This window comes from Pseudophryne corroboree, chromosome 4, assembly GCF_028390025.1.
Source record: "Pseudophryne corroboree isolate aPseCor3 chromosome 4, aPseCor3.hap2, whole genome shotgun sequence".
Classification (NCBI taxonomy): Eukaryota; Metazoa; Chordata; class Amphibia; order Anura; family Myobatrachidae; genus Pseudophryne; species Pseudophryne corroboree.
The window spans coordinates 419,411,772-419,426,170 of record NC_086447.1 but is presented as its reverse complement, the minus strand read 5'-3'; the positions used below and the strand labels follow the sequence as shown (position 1 = coordinate 419,426,170).

At 47.9% G+C, this 14,399-nt stretch overlaps 1 long non-coding RNA gene across 1 annotated transcript; it reads right to left on the bottom strand.

The window, feature by feature from the left end:
* Positions 1-355: 355 nt before the first annotated feature.
* LOC134911467 (uncharacterized) lies at positions 356-2,739 on the bottom strand. Its single transcript, XR_010176599.1, has 3 exons — positions 2,623-2,739; positions 2,165-2,299; positions 356-607 (listed from the first exon to the last, which is right to left on the bottom strand). It is a non-coding gene; the product is annotated as an uncharacterized LOC134911467 (long non-coding RNA).
* Positions 2,740-14,399: the final 11,660 nt, after the last annotated feature.

Genomic DNA, 14,399 nt, shown 5'->3' with positions numbered 1-14,399 from the left:
CACCTGATGCCTAAACCTAATCCCCCCACCTAAACCAAACCCTCCCTTCCCTGCAGCCTAACCACCCCCGGGAGTGCCTAACCCTAAGCTCCCCCACTCACAGCCTAAACTTAACCACCCGCCTAAACCTAACCCTCCCGCCTGATGCCTAAACCTAATCCTCTCTCCCACGCAGCCTAACCTCCCAGAGGGGTGCCTAACCCACCCTATCCACAGCCTAACCCTAACCTCCCCCCACCTGCAGCCTAACCCTAACCCCCTGCCTGACGCCTAAACCTAACCCCCCAGCCTGACGCGTAAACCTAACCTTCCCTCCCCCGCAGCCTAACCACCCAACCTCCCCCCATGCCTGATGCCTAAACCTAACATCCCCTGCCCAGCCCTAAACCTATGATCGTGGGGATACGGGCATCAGTATCCTTGCCCATTCGGAGTTCCAACGTCGGGATTCTGAAGAGTGTCAGGAACCCAGTTTCAGTATTCTGACTGCCGTAAACCTGACAGCCGGCATCTTTACTGCATCTCCTAATAGGTAATGCATATGTCCCAATATTTGGAGCAAGTGTCCGCAGCTCTCCTCCCAGGGCAGCTATTCAGGGATCACCCACTGCGTGTAGATGAAGAGGAAGAGATGAAAAATCATTGTTAGTGGATGAACAAGCAGAGAGACAAACTGCAAACAGTGGTGTGGTTGTGTAGAGAGAAAAATCTCTCTATGTAAATATGTTACTCTAACTACTGAGGACATGGAAAATACCTAAAATAAGGACAATTATCCCAAAGGGCCCATTGTTTTTATACAATACACACATTGGGGGGATACGTTCCCTCTTATAGTAATTAGTGGGTACCTTCAGAAAATAAATTTGACCGGTAAATAATAAAAGATATAAATTGCTAACATTTAGGGGTCAATCCAATTAGGTACGAGTTACCATTGCTGCGACGTTTCAACAGCATCCAAACTCACACCCTTCCTGGCCAGATTCATCCTATGGGGCTACCGGAAAGTGCAGCTGTTGTAAGACAAACTCGCACCTAATTAAACTGACCCCTTAGTTGTTAACTGTTATAAAATAGTAAAATATAATGGTGTAATTGTGGGCCTGATTCAGTTGTGGTTGTTGAAGCGATCACTGCTGCAATCTTGCCGTTCACAATTGCATCGTGAGTCTGAGCAGTCATAGGCTGAGCAAGTCTCCTAGACACAGGGGGCTCTCCAGCAGCAACACAGGTCGCAATGGGTAATTTATGCACTCACATGGAATGGCGTTTGAATGGACCTGACATGCCTGTATACAGTAAGCCACCCCCGTTACCACCTCAAACGCTGACTACCTGTCAATCACTTTGCGATGGGAACCTCTATGTGAGCTTGATTTCATTTTGTGCGCAGTGCAGCTTACACGCATGCACAGTGAAAAAGCATTGAGCCACTTGGTGCAACAGCAGCTCTGCGTCCGCATCTGAATCAGGCCCCCTGAGAGGTAAGGAGAAGGAGTCTAGGGAAAGGACTATGTCACCTTTATTATATGTAAGGATAGGGAAACAGTCACTTGTTACAGCTCCAATTCACATCATTTATACCATTCTGTACCATTTCATCATTTGGTTATTCTATGGGGGAGATGTATTAAGCCCTGCAGAGTGATAAAGTGGAGAGAGGTAAAGTACCAGCCAATCAGCTCCTAACTGCCATGTTACAGGCTGTGTTTGGAAAAATGACAACTAGAAGCTGATTGGTTGTTAGTTTATCTCTCTCCACTTTATCACTCTCCCAGGCTTTGTACACCTGCCCCCAGTTCATTGATATACTGTAAATGTCAGCCATTTCACTATCTCCTCCGATCTGTATTGTTCTTCCCCCAATCTGTATGTTCTGTGTCATCCTCTCCCCACCCTTCCTGTTTTTCTGTATTACAGTATGTTCTACATCTCGCAACCCCCAAAAGTGTATGTCCTTCCTCTATATGTCCTATAGAGTACGCCACAATTTCTATGTTTTTGTATTGTGCCCCCACACCATCTGTATGTGCTATACAAAGTTGCCCCCTTCTGCGTGTTTTGTATTGTCCGCTCTCCCCCACCATAGACCCTATGTTTTGGTCTGTGCTCTCAATATCCCCCAGCACACACACACAATTACAGAAGTATGGTAACTTACCTCCTGCATGCTATTCTCCAGTCACTAATTCCTCTACGACCTCTCCCGTCGTCTTCAACTGACACTTTGCAGATCTCTTTGCCGGTCATCCGACACTCTGCAAATCTCTTTGCCAGAACTTTGCCAAATGATGATCTAAATAACCAGAATTTCCTCGTCAGACATACAGTACTATGTGCAAAATTATGCTACTACATTTTGTTATGTACTTTCCTTTTTATTCATTTGCAATTTATCTATTTTATTGACTTTTAATCCAAAACCCAAGATCCTTTCTCATAGAGACCAAGTTATCTGCTCCAGGTTTTATCTTCCCTAGTGCTAGGACCATGTTAGTATCATACACTGGGCCTAATTCAGACCTGATCGCAGCAGCAAATATGTTCTCTAATGGACAAAACCATGTGCACTGCAGGTGGGGCAGATGTAACATGTGCAGAGATAGTATGGTAACTTACCTCCTGCATGTTATACTCCAGTCATTGCTACCTCTGCAACCCCTCCCGTCGTCTTCAACTGACACTTTGCAGATCTCTTTGCCGGTCACCCGACACTCTGCAAATCTCTTTGCCAGATGATCTAAAAAACACAAAAGACTATTATTAAGCATAGTACTAGTACAATAAAAGTACAATAAAATGTCCATGAGTCAACCAGTTTCCCAATTTTCCTTAAACTAAACAAGATACTTTCAAAGTTATTAATATCCCATGTATCTATTTTATTAACTTTTTCATTCCAAAGCCATGATCCTGCCTCATAGAGACCCAGGTTATCTGCATCCCCTGTATGTGTGCTTATCCTCTATACTGCCCTCTTTATTCCTGTAACGCTACATTTTTATTCCTATATATGTCGTTCATATATGTCGTTCATTCCTGCGCTTCTCCTATTTATGTGTCCTTGTACCTGTATTCCCTGTTCTGTCTATCTTGTCTTGCCTTTCAGCTGACTATACTGCACTCTGTCTTCCTTACCCCTCTCCATCATACTCTGCTATGTAGGACTCACCTCCTCCTACCTGTCTTCCTGCATGGAAACTGGAAACGTCAGCAGCTGTAGATAGAATGTTACAGGAAGAAGCATTGTGATGTCATGGGCTAGTGATGTCACAGGCTAGGTGTGATGTTACAGTAACCAGCAGCAAAGCTACAGAGTTACAGCTATCTTACATATACATTTTCTACATCAATTACAACTGGATATACATGAGTATCTAGTTTAAAAAAAATTAGACTAGTGTAGAAAATGAAGTATAAGGCAATGTTGTACAGAGTGCCTCAATATGTAGAGAAAGGGAAAACATAAGTGACAGGAATTTCTAGACTAAATCACCACTTATATTTTATAAGGAAATAAAGCTCTTTATCTAAGAGGCTGAATTAATCATTTTCCGTTATATGTGTGTGTGTGTATATATATATATAGAGAGAGAGAGAGAGAGAGAGAGAGAGAGAGAGAGAGAGAGAGAGATAGCTATACTAACTATACTATCCCATTAAACCAAGAAACACGAATTATACAGTTTCTGTGGCTGGCTGACCTCAAGTCTGCATTTCACCTGGTTTAATAAGCCACAAAACCTGTGTAACCCATGAGCATATAAAGAGGAGAAGAAATAAGAGTTGTCTTTTTTGTGGTGCACTAGAAATGTATTATTCAATACCAGCGTATATAAAACTGTAAGGCGGGCCCGCAAGGTGACATTCACAGGGAATAGGTAATGACATCTACTCGACTTGTTCACACCTGCTGGATGTGCTGGAAAGAGGTTGAGTGGCCAGTGAGCGTGGCTGTGCCCTGTGGCACAATGTGGCACCATTGTACCGACAGCCGGACTGCTGAGACCGGAACCCGGAGGGTCCATAACTTTTTGGTTTTCATTTCATCTCATGTCACTCCACCCAAAGCTACTCTTCTGGTTATCCTATCAACTAGGACAACAATGAAGGTGACTCCATAAGATTTCTTCCATTGTGTTTCCATGTCACAGAAACATTGCAGGTGACCATCCTAATCATCTCTCCTGCACTTCACAGTAATGTCACTGTTAGTGATACATTATTTGGATCAAGCATCAAAAGGAAACTTAGATATAAGAGTCTGGCCGGCATATCACTTATTGCATGACGACCTTGTGCCCACACTGTACTGTATGTAGACGGAGTATTTGGTTTTGCTAATGACTTACATAGACTCCATAAGAGGGCATGCCGACATAGCATATTGTTGAATGTTAACATGTATGATCTTTAACTCCATCTATAAATGTTCTGTTGCGAGACTTCCAATATGCTCAGAATATTGCTACTGTGACAGATGATTTAGTATATACTAGCTGGAGTACCCGGCGTTGCCCCGGATTTTAAGAATGTCTGTCTTTTATTGTAGACTTAAAACTATGTTTTTATAAAAGAGGTACCTGAAATGAAGGACCCTTTTTGAAGCTTGTTATTGGGGATATACTGCTGCCAGGGGTGGATTGGGAACAAAAAGCGGCCCTGGAAATTTTTTTAATAGTGGCCCCACATAGGCAGCACCAGAGGTGTAAGGTCTAGCCATGGGCCATGGTAGCAGCACCCTCTTACCAAGACTTTCCAGATAGTGGGCATGTCCAGCATCAAGGGGGAAGTTAAAAATAAATAAAATTACATATTATGAGCACATTATATGATACACCTTCAGAATTTAGGAAACTATATCATTCTTTAGAAAGATATATTTTCTTGCTTATTACACCAACCGTATCCCAATCACTATTCACTCAATCTTATATGTCAGCCAAGCAGGCAGACAGAGCATACACTAAATCATCTGCAATCACTGGCTAAGTGGCAAAGTAATTTTCATATATGCTAATTATTTTGCATCTTATTCATTATGTCTATAAATAGGACCACATGTCCTCAAACTAAACAGGCCCCGCAGGTGCGTCGGCCCACCGGGAATCTTCCCTGTAAACCCTATGACCAATCCGCCTCTGACTGCTGCTAAATTTGATCACAGTGGATACTATTGGTACATGCAGTGTTTATACAGTAAACATGATTATCTGTTACTGGTTGGGAATTCCTTGCCTCTCTGCCAGGGTTTGGTTTGAGTTGAGACTTCTCATTTAAGAAAAAAGTTAGCTGGTTGATCCACTAGAGAGGTAACTGCAGTTTAAACTCACACCACACCCTATGTTTCCTCACTTCTTCATGGTATTAAATGAATTGCAGATTAAATCATGGAAACTCACATTATTCAAACAGTTCAGTCTAGAAGCTCACTTTGCTACAGCCCTATCTACCATGTGGACACAAAAAGTCTCAACTGCTCTTATGGAGACATGTAGTAGGTGGTTACTATTTTCCCCATTAAATACCTTTGTCAATTATAAAGTTGATTTTATTTGGTTTGGAAAGTATATTTTGGCTGAATTTATGAAGCTTTGTTGTTGCTTCGTCCATATATTTCATATTGGACAGTACTATGGTACAGAATAATGGGAAACTTAAATAGATTTACTTAGCCCAGACCACTTCAAATAATATTTTAAATCGGGATGCAGTCGATTTATCGACAATCAAGATCCCGACGGTCAAAATACCGACAGCAATTGACCGACGGTCAAAATCCTGACAAGGTCAAAATCCCGACATGGTCAAAATACAGACATTTAAAAACCAGACAAGGTCAAAATGCCGACATTTATAATATTGACAGGTCAAAAAGTCGACATGAGTTTTTCATTGAAACCGACTTGTTCATACTTTACCATCCCAGTGGACCTGGAGGGGGAATACAATAGTGTGCCGAGCGCAGCGAGGCATCGTGCCCGAAGCATGGCGAGTGCAGCGAGCCATGCGAGGGGACGCGGCACACTTATATGGTGTCCATGTCGACCTATGTCGACATACACACACACAAAATAAAAAACTTGTGTCTGCATTTTGACCTGTCAACATTTTACATGTCAGTATTTTGACCTTGTCGGTATTTTAAATGTCGGTATTTTGTCCATGTCGGGATTTTGACCGTCGGTCAATTGCTGTCGGGATTTTGACAGTCGGGATTTTGATTGTAGGTATTTCATACCGTCCCTTTAAATCAAGTTTCTTGTTAATTACTGTTAACACTTGAAAGAGGAGTGTTTAACCCATAAGTGACCATTTCAAGGCAACTGTTTGAAAACTAGCATCTTTAAACTAGGTCATTAAGGAAGCTGTGATGGGTAAGCAAAAATTGGTGACAAGTAAAACTTCCATTTAAAATAATGTGTATGTATATGAGTTGTAATCATCTAACACCTGCTATAAGGCGCCCATAATTTTATTGCGATTGACATAAACACTTCTTTAAGCTAGCTTACCACTAAAATAATGACACACTAAAATAACGACACGGACACGGTTAGCTGTAGTTAAAGGTCAGACGATATTTATTGATCGCTGACCTGCTCTTTAAACTATAATTGTAATTGAATTGATTTTATATTGGAGGATGGCAAAGGACCAGTCGCTCCCAGACACCAGCTCCAGTCATTTAGATTGAAACACAACCACTGAGGAGGGGACTAAACCACAACACCGCCTCCTCCCTGCATAACCCGCATTGTGCAGGACTCACCACTCTTTTCTCTGGCAAACGTTCGGTTCCCGCAGGGGAACGTCTAAATGTCCAACCGCAAGGTAAGGACACACCTGCCGTCCTTCTAAAGAGGGTGCCCCACAACGACCACTTATGCCCATCTGACCGCTGGTTGGTAGCGACTTCCCGCCAATCTGGCTGTCAAGAGCCCACCGAGAAAGACAAGATGCAGGAAAAAATATAGTCAGGGCAAGCGGGAGGGCATTCCAAAATGGCAAGAGGAAGTCTGAGGCACATGACCATGGCTTATATATTATTCCAAGACCAACCCCTAAACCCTTGACGGACAGCCCTATAATCCTATAGGAAAAATACCCGAGAAAACACTGATCTACCTAGCAACTGCTTAGTCATAAACAACCAATCACAAAAAATTGGGCTCTTATATGGCCTCAGGCTTATGCAGCCTTCAGCTTTTTATTGCGATTGACATAAACACTTCTTTAAGCTAGCTTACCACTAAAATAATGACACACTAAAATAACGACACGGACACGGTTCGCTGTAGTTAAAGGTCAGACGATATTTATTGATCGCTGACCTGCTCTTTAAACTATAATTGTAATTTAATTGATTTTATATTGGAGGATGGCAAAGGACCAGTCGCTACCAGACACCAGCTCCAGTCATTTAGATTGAAACACAACCACTGAGGAGGGGACTAAACCACAACACCGCCTCCTCCCTGCATAACCCGCATTGTGCAGGACTCACCACTCTTTTCTCTGGCAAACGTTCGGTTCCCGCAGGGGAACGTCTAAATGTCCAACCGCAAGGTAAGGACACACCTGCCGTCCTTCTAAAGAGGGTGCCCCACAATGACCACTTATGCCCATCTGACCGCTGGTTGGTAGCGACTTCCCGCCACAAAGGTTTAACAAACCGCCCCGCCATCCAAAACAATAAAAACCAAGAAAACAAGAAAGCTAACTGAAAGGACCAAAACCCCAGGTAAGAAAAACCTACAACACTCCAGCCGGAGAAGACGAACCCCTTCCTCCTTGTCGAAACTGCTGCTGACGCAGTACAAGCAGCGGATGCCTGACCACCTAAAAGCCATAACCCAGAACATCAGCTGTCCTACGCGCCAAGTAATGCCCTGCCGCCCAAAAAGGTAAGAGTGGCCAAACCAGCCATTCCTGTTCAAACCATCGACAGCTGCAAAAGAAAAACACCCTAAAATCATCACACTGACATACATCACATAGGAAAACCAAGTGACAGAAAACCGAAGTAACCCAAGTGAAGGAGAAAACTCAAAAACCTCCCGTGGAGATTTGATGAGCCAATTGTAACTAGGCCCCCTCGGAGGAAAATTTAAAAATTCACTTCACACCCTCGATTCCTGAACGCTACCCGTTCAAAAACCGACGGGTAAACACGTTTTTGGGTTAGCGCAACAGGCGCAACTAAACATTATCCACATGCAGAAGGCTTATAGTAAGCATCCCTCCACGGAGCACCTCCTGAATAGCTGCCGTGGAGGACCCTGTGGCTGCCGCACGGTAGCCAACCCCATCCGCAAGGCATAGGACCTAAAAAGTATACCTCCAACGGCCCACCTCCTGAATAGCCGCCGTGGAGGTACCTGTGGCTTCTGCATGGTAGCCACTCCCATCCGTATGGAATAGGACCTAAGAGGTATACCTCCAACGGACCACCCCTTGAATAGCTGCCGAGGGGGACCCTATGGCTGCCGCACGGCATCCACCCCCATCCGCAAGGAATAGGACCTAAAAAGTATACCTCCAACGGACCACCTCCTGAATAGCTGCCGCGGAGGACCCTGTGGCTGCCGCATGGTAGCCACCCCCATCCGCAAGGAATAAGACCTAAGAAGTATACCCCCAACGCCCCAGCTCCTGGACCGCTGCCGTGGGGGACCCTGTGACTGCCGCACAGTAGCCACCCCAATCCGCAAGGAATAGGACCTATAAGGAGTAAACCTCCAATGCCCCAGCTCCTGAACAGCCGCCGTGGAGGACCCTGTGGCTGCCGCATGGCCGACTCCCCAATCCGCAAGGAACAGGACCTAAGAAGTATACCTCCAACGGCCAAGCACCGGAACAGCTGCCGAGGGGGACCCTGTGGCTGCCGCATGGTCGCCTCCCCAATCCGCCAGGAACAGGACCTGCAAGAAGCATACCCCCAACAACCCAGCTCCTGAACCGCTGCCGCGGAGGACCCTGTGGCTGCCGCATGGTCAGCCGCCCCCGTCCGCCAGGAATAGGACCTATAAGAAGCATACCCCCAACAGCCCTGCTCCTAAACAGCTGCCGAGGAGGACCCCGTGGCTGCCGCAAGGTAGCCACCCCAATCCGCAAGGAATAGGCCCTAAGAAGTACATCTCCAACGGCCCAGCCCCTGAATAGCTGCTGTGGAGGCCCCTGTGGCTGCCGCATGGCAGCCTCCTCCATCCGCAAGGAATAGGACCTAAGAAGTATACCGCCAATGGGCCAGCTCCTGAACAGCAGCCGAGGAGGACCCTGTGGCTGCCGCATGGTAGCCACCCCAATCCGCAAGGAATAGGACCTAAGAAGTATACCCCCAATGGCCCAGCTCCTGAATAGCTGCTGTGGAGGCCCCTGTGGCTGCCGCATGGCAGCCTCCCCCATCCGCAAGGAATAGGACCCAAGAAGTATACCGCCAACGGGCCAGCTCCTGAACAGCTGCCGTGGCGGACCCTGTGGCTGCCGCATAGTCAGCCGCCCCATTCCGCAAGGAATGGGTACCGAACCCAAACACAGCAGCAACACTGTACCTTAGCGAGCGCCTGTATCAGCAACTGGTCGCCCCCCCGGAGGCCCATCTATACTCATGCGCCAGGCACAGCGGGCAGACACCCACCACCTCCTGGGCCTCCAAGGACACCCAGCGACCCCCAGCTGCTTGATCCGATTTGGATCACACCATCCTGCAGAGCAACCGACCACCCTGCAACCCGCGTTACAGAGAAAGGCCCCAGAATCCCGAAATGCCTGCTGCTCGCCACCCCTCGCTTACCCGCAAAACCCAGAAGAAAGCCAAAGCAAAGGCTAATCTAAACAGGGGCCACCTCCCACACCAACTCGGCGACATGAGGCAGCACACCCAGCAACTCCACCAAAATTTGCCACGTAGCAGGCCTACGTGTATCCGCAGGCGCGGGCGCCTAGCCCCAATCCTAAAGTGCTAACAAAAGACCAGGCGGGGTCCACCAGCCCACGCAGCCTAGAACGGAAGGAAATGCCCGCAAAGGCAGGATACATGGCCGTCTAGGACCTCTCTCCCAAATAACGCTCGAACAGGAAAACCATCAAACCGTCTACCAGGGACACACCCGCTGTATCCAACCTACTAAAAAAACACCAGGACGCAGCAGATGCCCCAACGTATAAGTTAACCAAAAAGGAGGTACCCGGCCCATATTCCCGAAACAAAACGCAGAGTCCCTAAAAGACTAATCTCACCCCGCGCGGTCTCGGAAATGGAGCATGAAAAGAAAAACCCCCTGAAGATACGACAAATGTAGGCTAAGGCGGCACTAGTCCGGGGTCCCTGGCAACAACCCCACAGGGAAGAAGCACAAGCCGGGAAGAGAGGAAAAAACGGCATAGGGCCCACCCTCCGCCGGACCTGATGCGGGAAAGCGTGCGCGGACTTACAACACCCGCTCGTGGCTGGGGCACCATCACTGGACGGGAGACAGGCCTATCAAATTTGCAGGAGTGACGAACACGGGAGTGGACCTATGGTGTACTAGCCCCTGCCATAAGCGAAACCCCCCCTACCAAGGAGCGCAAAACAGAAACGCCAACTGTGAGGGTCCCGCGGTCTGGGACCCCACTGTGCGGTCCGGCCTGCCGGGCGACCCCCAAACACAACCCCAAGAAATTGACGTTACCCCCCGAACCCGATGGACTTCACGTCGTAATCACCCCAAGCGTAAACCTCGTATTTAAATCGCGTGCGCTAACACAAATACTGCACCATGCGAGGATAGTAGGCAGGTCGCTACCCGGTGCAACCATCCGCAAAACCCAATGCCCCCCCCCCCGCCTGCCCTCTCCGCGAACCGCAGGGGGGGCAGAGGGGACCGCAGCCGTCGGCGCCGTCCCATTCCGAGATGCCTAACGCCACACGCCGCGCAATGAGCCTAGCCCACCAACGCGGGCGCCAAGGAGAGCCAGAGGAACACTACAGAGGTTAAAAGGAATACTGTAACAATAAGGAAAAACAACAGCATGCTCACCGATGTCTGAAGGACCTGGAACACCATCAGCCGCCTCCACCGCCACCGACCGCGGTGGTGCGTCTTCCTTTGCCGCTGCAGCCGCGTCCCTCCTCAGCCTCCGGTTCCTCCACGCCGAAACCCTGACACCCACGGACCCGTCGACACCTGCGCAGACAAATCAGAGGGGACAACAAGCGCAGGAAGCGCCCGCGCTTCGACCAAGCAACAGGAGGCACAGGCGGGAGGGGGGGCAAGTCACATGCCGCAAACCGGAGGGAGGCGGGACAGCGGGCCGGGGCGACGGGGCCCCCCGCATGGCAGGGAGGAAATCGTGGCAGAAGGGCAGCCATGACCCGCGGGGCGTCCCCAATGGTATAGGACGAAAGCCATGGGGGGGGGGAATAACCTGAAAAGGAAAAACCTAGGAGGAACAGTGGGAGGGGGCCAGGCAGGTGGAACGATGCCGCCGGAGGAGCTGCGCCGCCACCACCCTCACCGTACGAACCTGTGCATACGGGGGCACCTACAAGCAGGGAAACGGGGAGGGCGGAGGACAGAACAGCCCGACCTGAAAAACGGGGGGGCAACACGCAGGTGAAAAACCCCGACGAACCCAGCGGATGGGGCCCGGAAAGAGAGCTGCCCTCCGCACCCGCGGCCACCAGCGGAAACCCGCCCGCAAACCCCAGGCCCCGGCCATCAGACCACCCCACACCCAGTGGGGGGACCCCCCCCCCCAACAGAAACAATAAATAAAATGAAAATAAATAGCAAACCAGCCCCCACCACATGAGGGAGCACCCGGACAGCACCACTGTAGCAGGAGCCGGGTGCACGCTGAAACAGCTGCAGCCCCGGCTCAACCACGGCCCCCAGGACCCGCCCCCCCTCCTCCCGCCGCCCGTCCCGGGCCGCAGGCACCAAGTGGCGCCGGAGCCTATAGCCGGACCGCAAAGGGGAGGAGGCCGGGGAAGCGCCCGGAGAAGCCGGGCCAAATCACTGCACCGCCCGCAGCCCCCACGGCCGCCGGGGGTGACCCCTGCGGCCGGACGCCACGCACGACCGATGCGGCATGCGCATCGCGTCCCCCGGCCGGACAAGAGCCGGGGGAGAAGTGCGGGCCGCAGCGGTCCGCCCCGTCGCGCCACGCCAGGCGCCGGGACGGGGACAGGGGGAGGACGAGCTCCGGGAACGAGAGCGCCGGAAGCTCGCGAACCCTGCGAAGAGACAGGGAAGAGGGGTTAGGCGAGCAGGCCCGCCTGGATAGCAGCGTAGGGAAAGGGAGCACAGGTTAATGCAATAAGGATAAAGCCGTTGGAAAGGGGGGGCGGGGGTGGGGAGAGAGGGGCAAGAACAGCGCACAGTAAGAACACAATCCCCATGATTAATAACCACAGTAGTAAATGCAATGAGTACTCAGCCTTCCTGGGCCATTCCAAAATGGCAAGAGGAAGTCTGAGGCACATGACCATGGCTTATATATTATTCCAAGACCAACCCCTAAACCCTTGATGGACAGCCCTATAATCCTATAGGAAAAATACCCGAGAAAACACTGATCTACCTAGTAACTGCTTAGTCATAAACAACCAATCACAAAAAATTGGGCTCTTATATGGCCTCAGGCTTATGCAGCCTTCAGCTTATCTTAACATAAATGATCTACATTATGTGATAAATAAATCAGTGCAGCATATTGGCAATGCATTCTAGGAAATCTAAGGCCCTCATTGAATAGTTCTATTATATTTTGTAGTATTCTGCCTTAGTGATAATTGATACATTATTAGTGTATTCTGAAATGTTTTCAATTTCCTCTTCCTACTCACATGGTAAGAACGTTGAAGAATACTTTCCTTATCACACAATCTGCATTAATATGACATACGTTTTGCAATCATCTGGTGTTTAAACCACTTTCTTTATAAACATGCACACATGATTACATTCCCAAATACAAAAATACAAGTTACATCATTGAATATCTTGTCAGAGTTTATATTTGTGGTTAATTTCCCATTCCTGAGACAAACTGAAAGCATGCAACACTCCTGTTTGTTGCTGAGTGCATCACTCCTGTACAACCCCAGTACATGTTTACCCTGCTTAGCTCCTTCGTTGTCACAACAATTCTTAATGCGCTATAAACTGGAAAGCATTGTGTACAGTACACTACTAGCTAGCTTTATAGTCTATCAGCCATGCCATGAGAATAATATTGACTTGCTTTAAACAGACACATTTGTCCAAACACTGTCACACTTCCCAAACAAGTGTGTAGTAGTCACATTGGTATTAGGAGAATTGGCGCACAGATCATTCCATTTTTTAAGTTCCCCTGGTACAGTACAGAAAACACACTTATTATTAAGATGCTGTCTTTTATTATTTTAGTTTACATCTCATTTGAGATAAAAAAAAAAATACACAAATCCTGGAAACATTTGCTGTATACAGTGATTTACAAACAAATGTACATTATGTGAATTAAAAGAAAAGGAAAACAAATCCTTTTTAAAAAAAAAAAGAAATCAGCGGCGGCTCCTTCCTTTTGTGGGCATGAAAGCTGGGGCGGCCCATGCCGGAGAAGGAGAGGTGGGAGCCAGCCCCCTGGCCAGCTGGATCCTGGCACCTGCGCAATGGATTTGGCAGTCTCCTAGACCTGTGCATGCGCACATGGTCAGCAGCCCACAGAAGCTGGGTAGGGCTGACAATGAAGCTAATTGCAGCCTGGTCTGACAGTCCCGGAGGAAGGAAACACCTTCCAAATTTTTCTGGCGTATTTCTGGAGTGTTGCAAAGTTGCCTGCTATTATATCTGGAGACTTGTAGAATATATTAGATAAAAAGACATGGCAAATTGTGGCCAGGGAGGTTTCACTCTGGTGGGTTTCTGGCGACTTTGTGGCTATTTGCGTTCTATACCATTCTGCGTTTTAAAAATTCACCAGAAAATCGCAGGTATTGTCTCAGTTTCAAAAAATGTCAGCCTACTGTATTATAACTCACCCAAAGAGTATTGGTGTAGGGATATAAGCAAATCTTAAGACTTATTGGTATACCACTTGTAAATAGTTAGCATGCAAACTCCAAAGGTTGAGATTAAAACAGTTATGTGTCTTTTGTGAAGATTACTCCTTTTAACTATTCAGTTAATTAGTATCTTTGGTAAATGAATACCATAGGCAAAATATAATAGGGTGTGAGTAAAATGCAAGTTCAAACTCGCATCAACTCGCTGCAAGTATGATGCAAACTTGTTCCAGACAGAAGCCTTTCACGGATCTTGCTGATCTGTACAGGCTTTTGTCTAACTCGCCAATCTGAAGAAGGTCTATTGTTTGGTGAGGTTTTTAACTATTTCTGTGCATGTTTACAACTCGCATCCTAA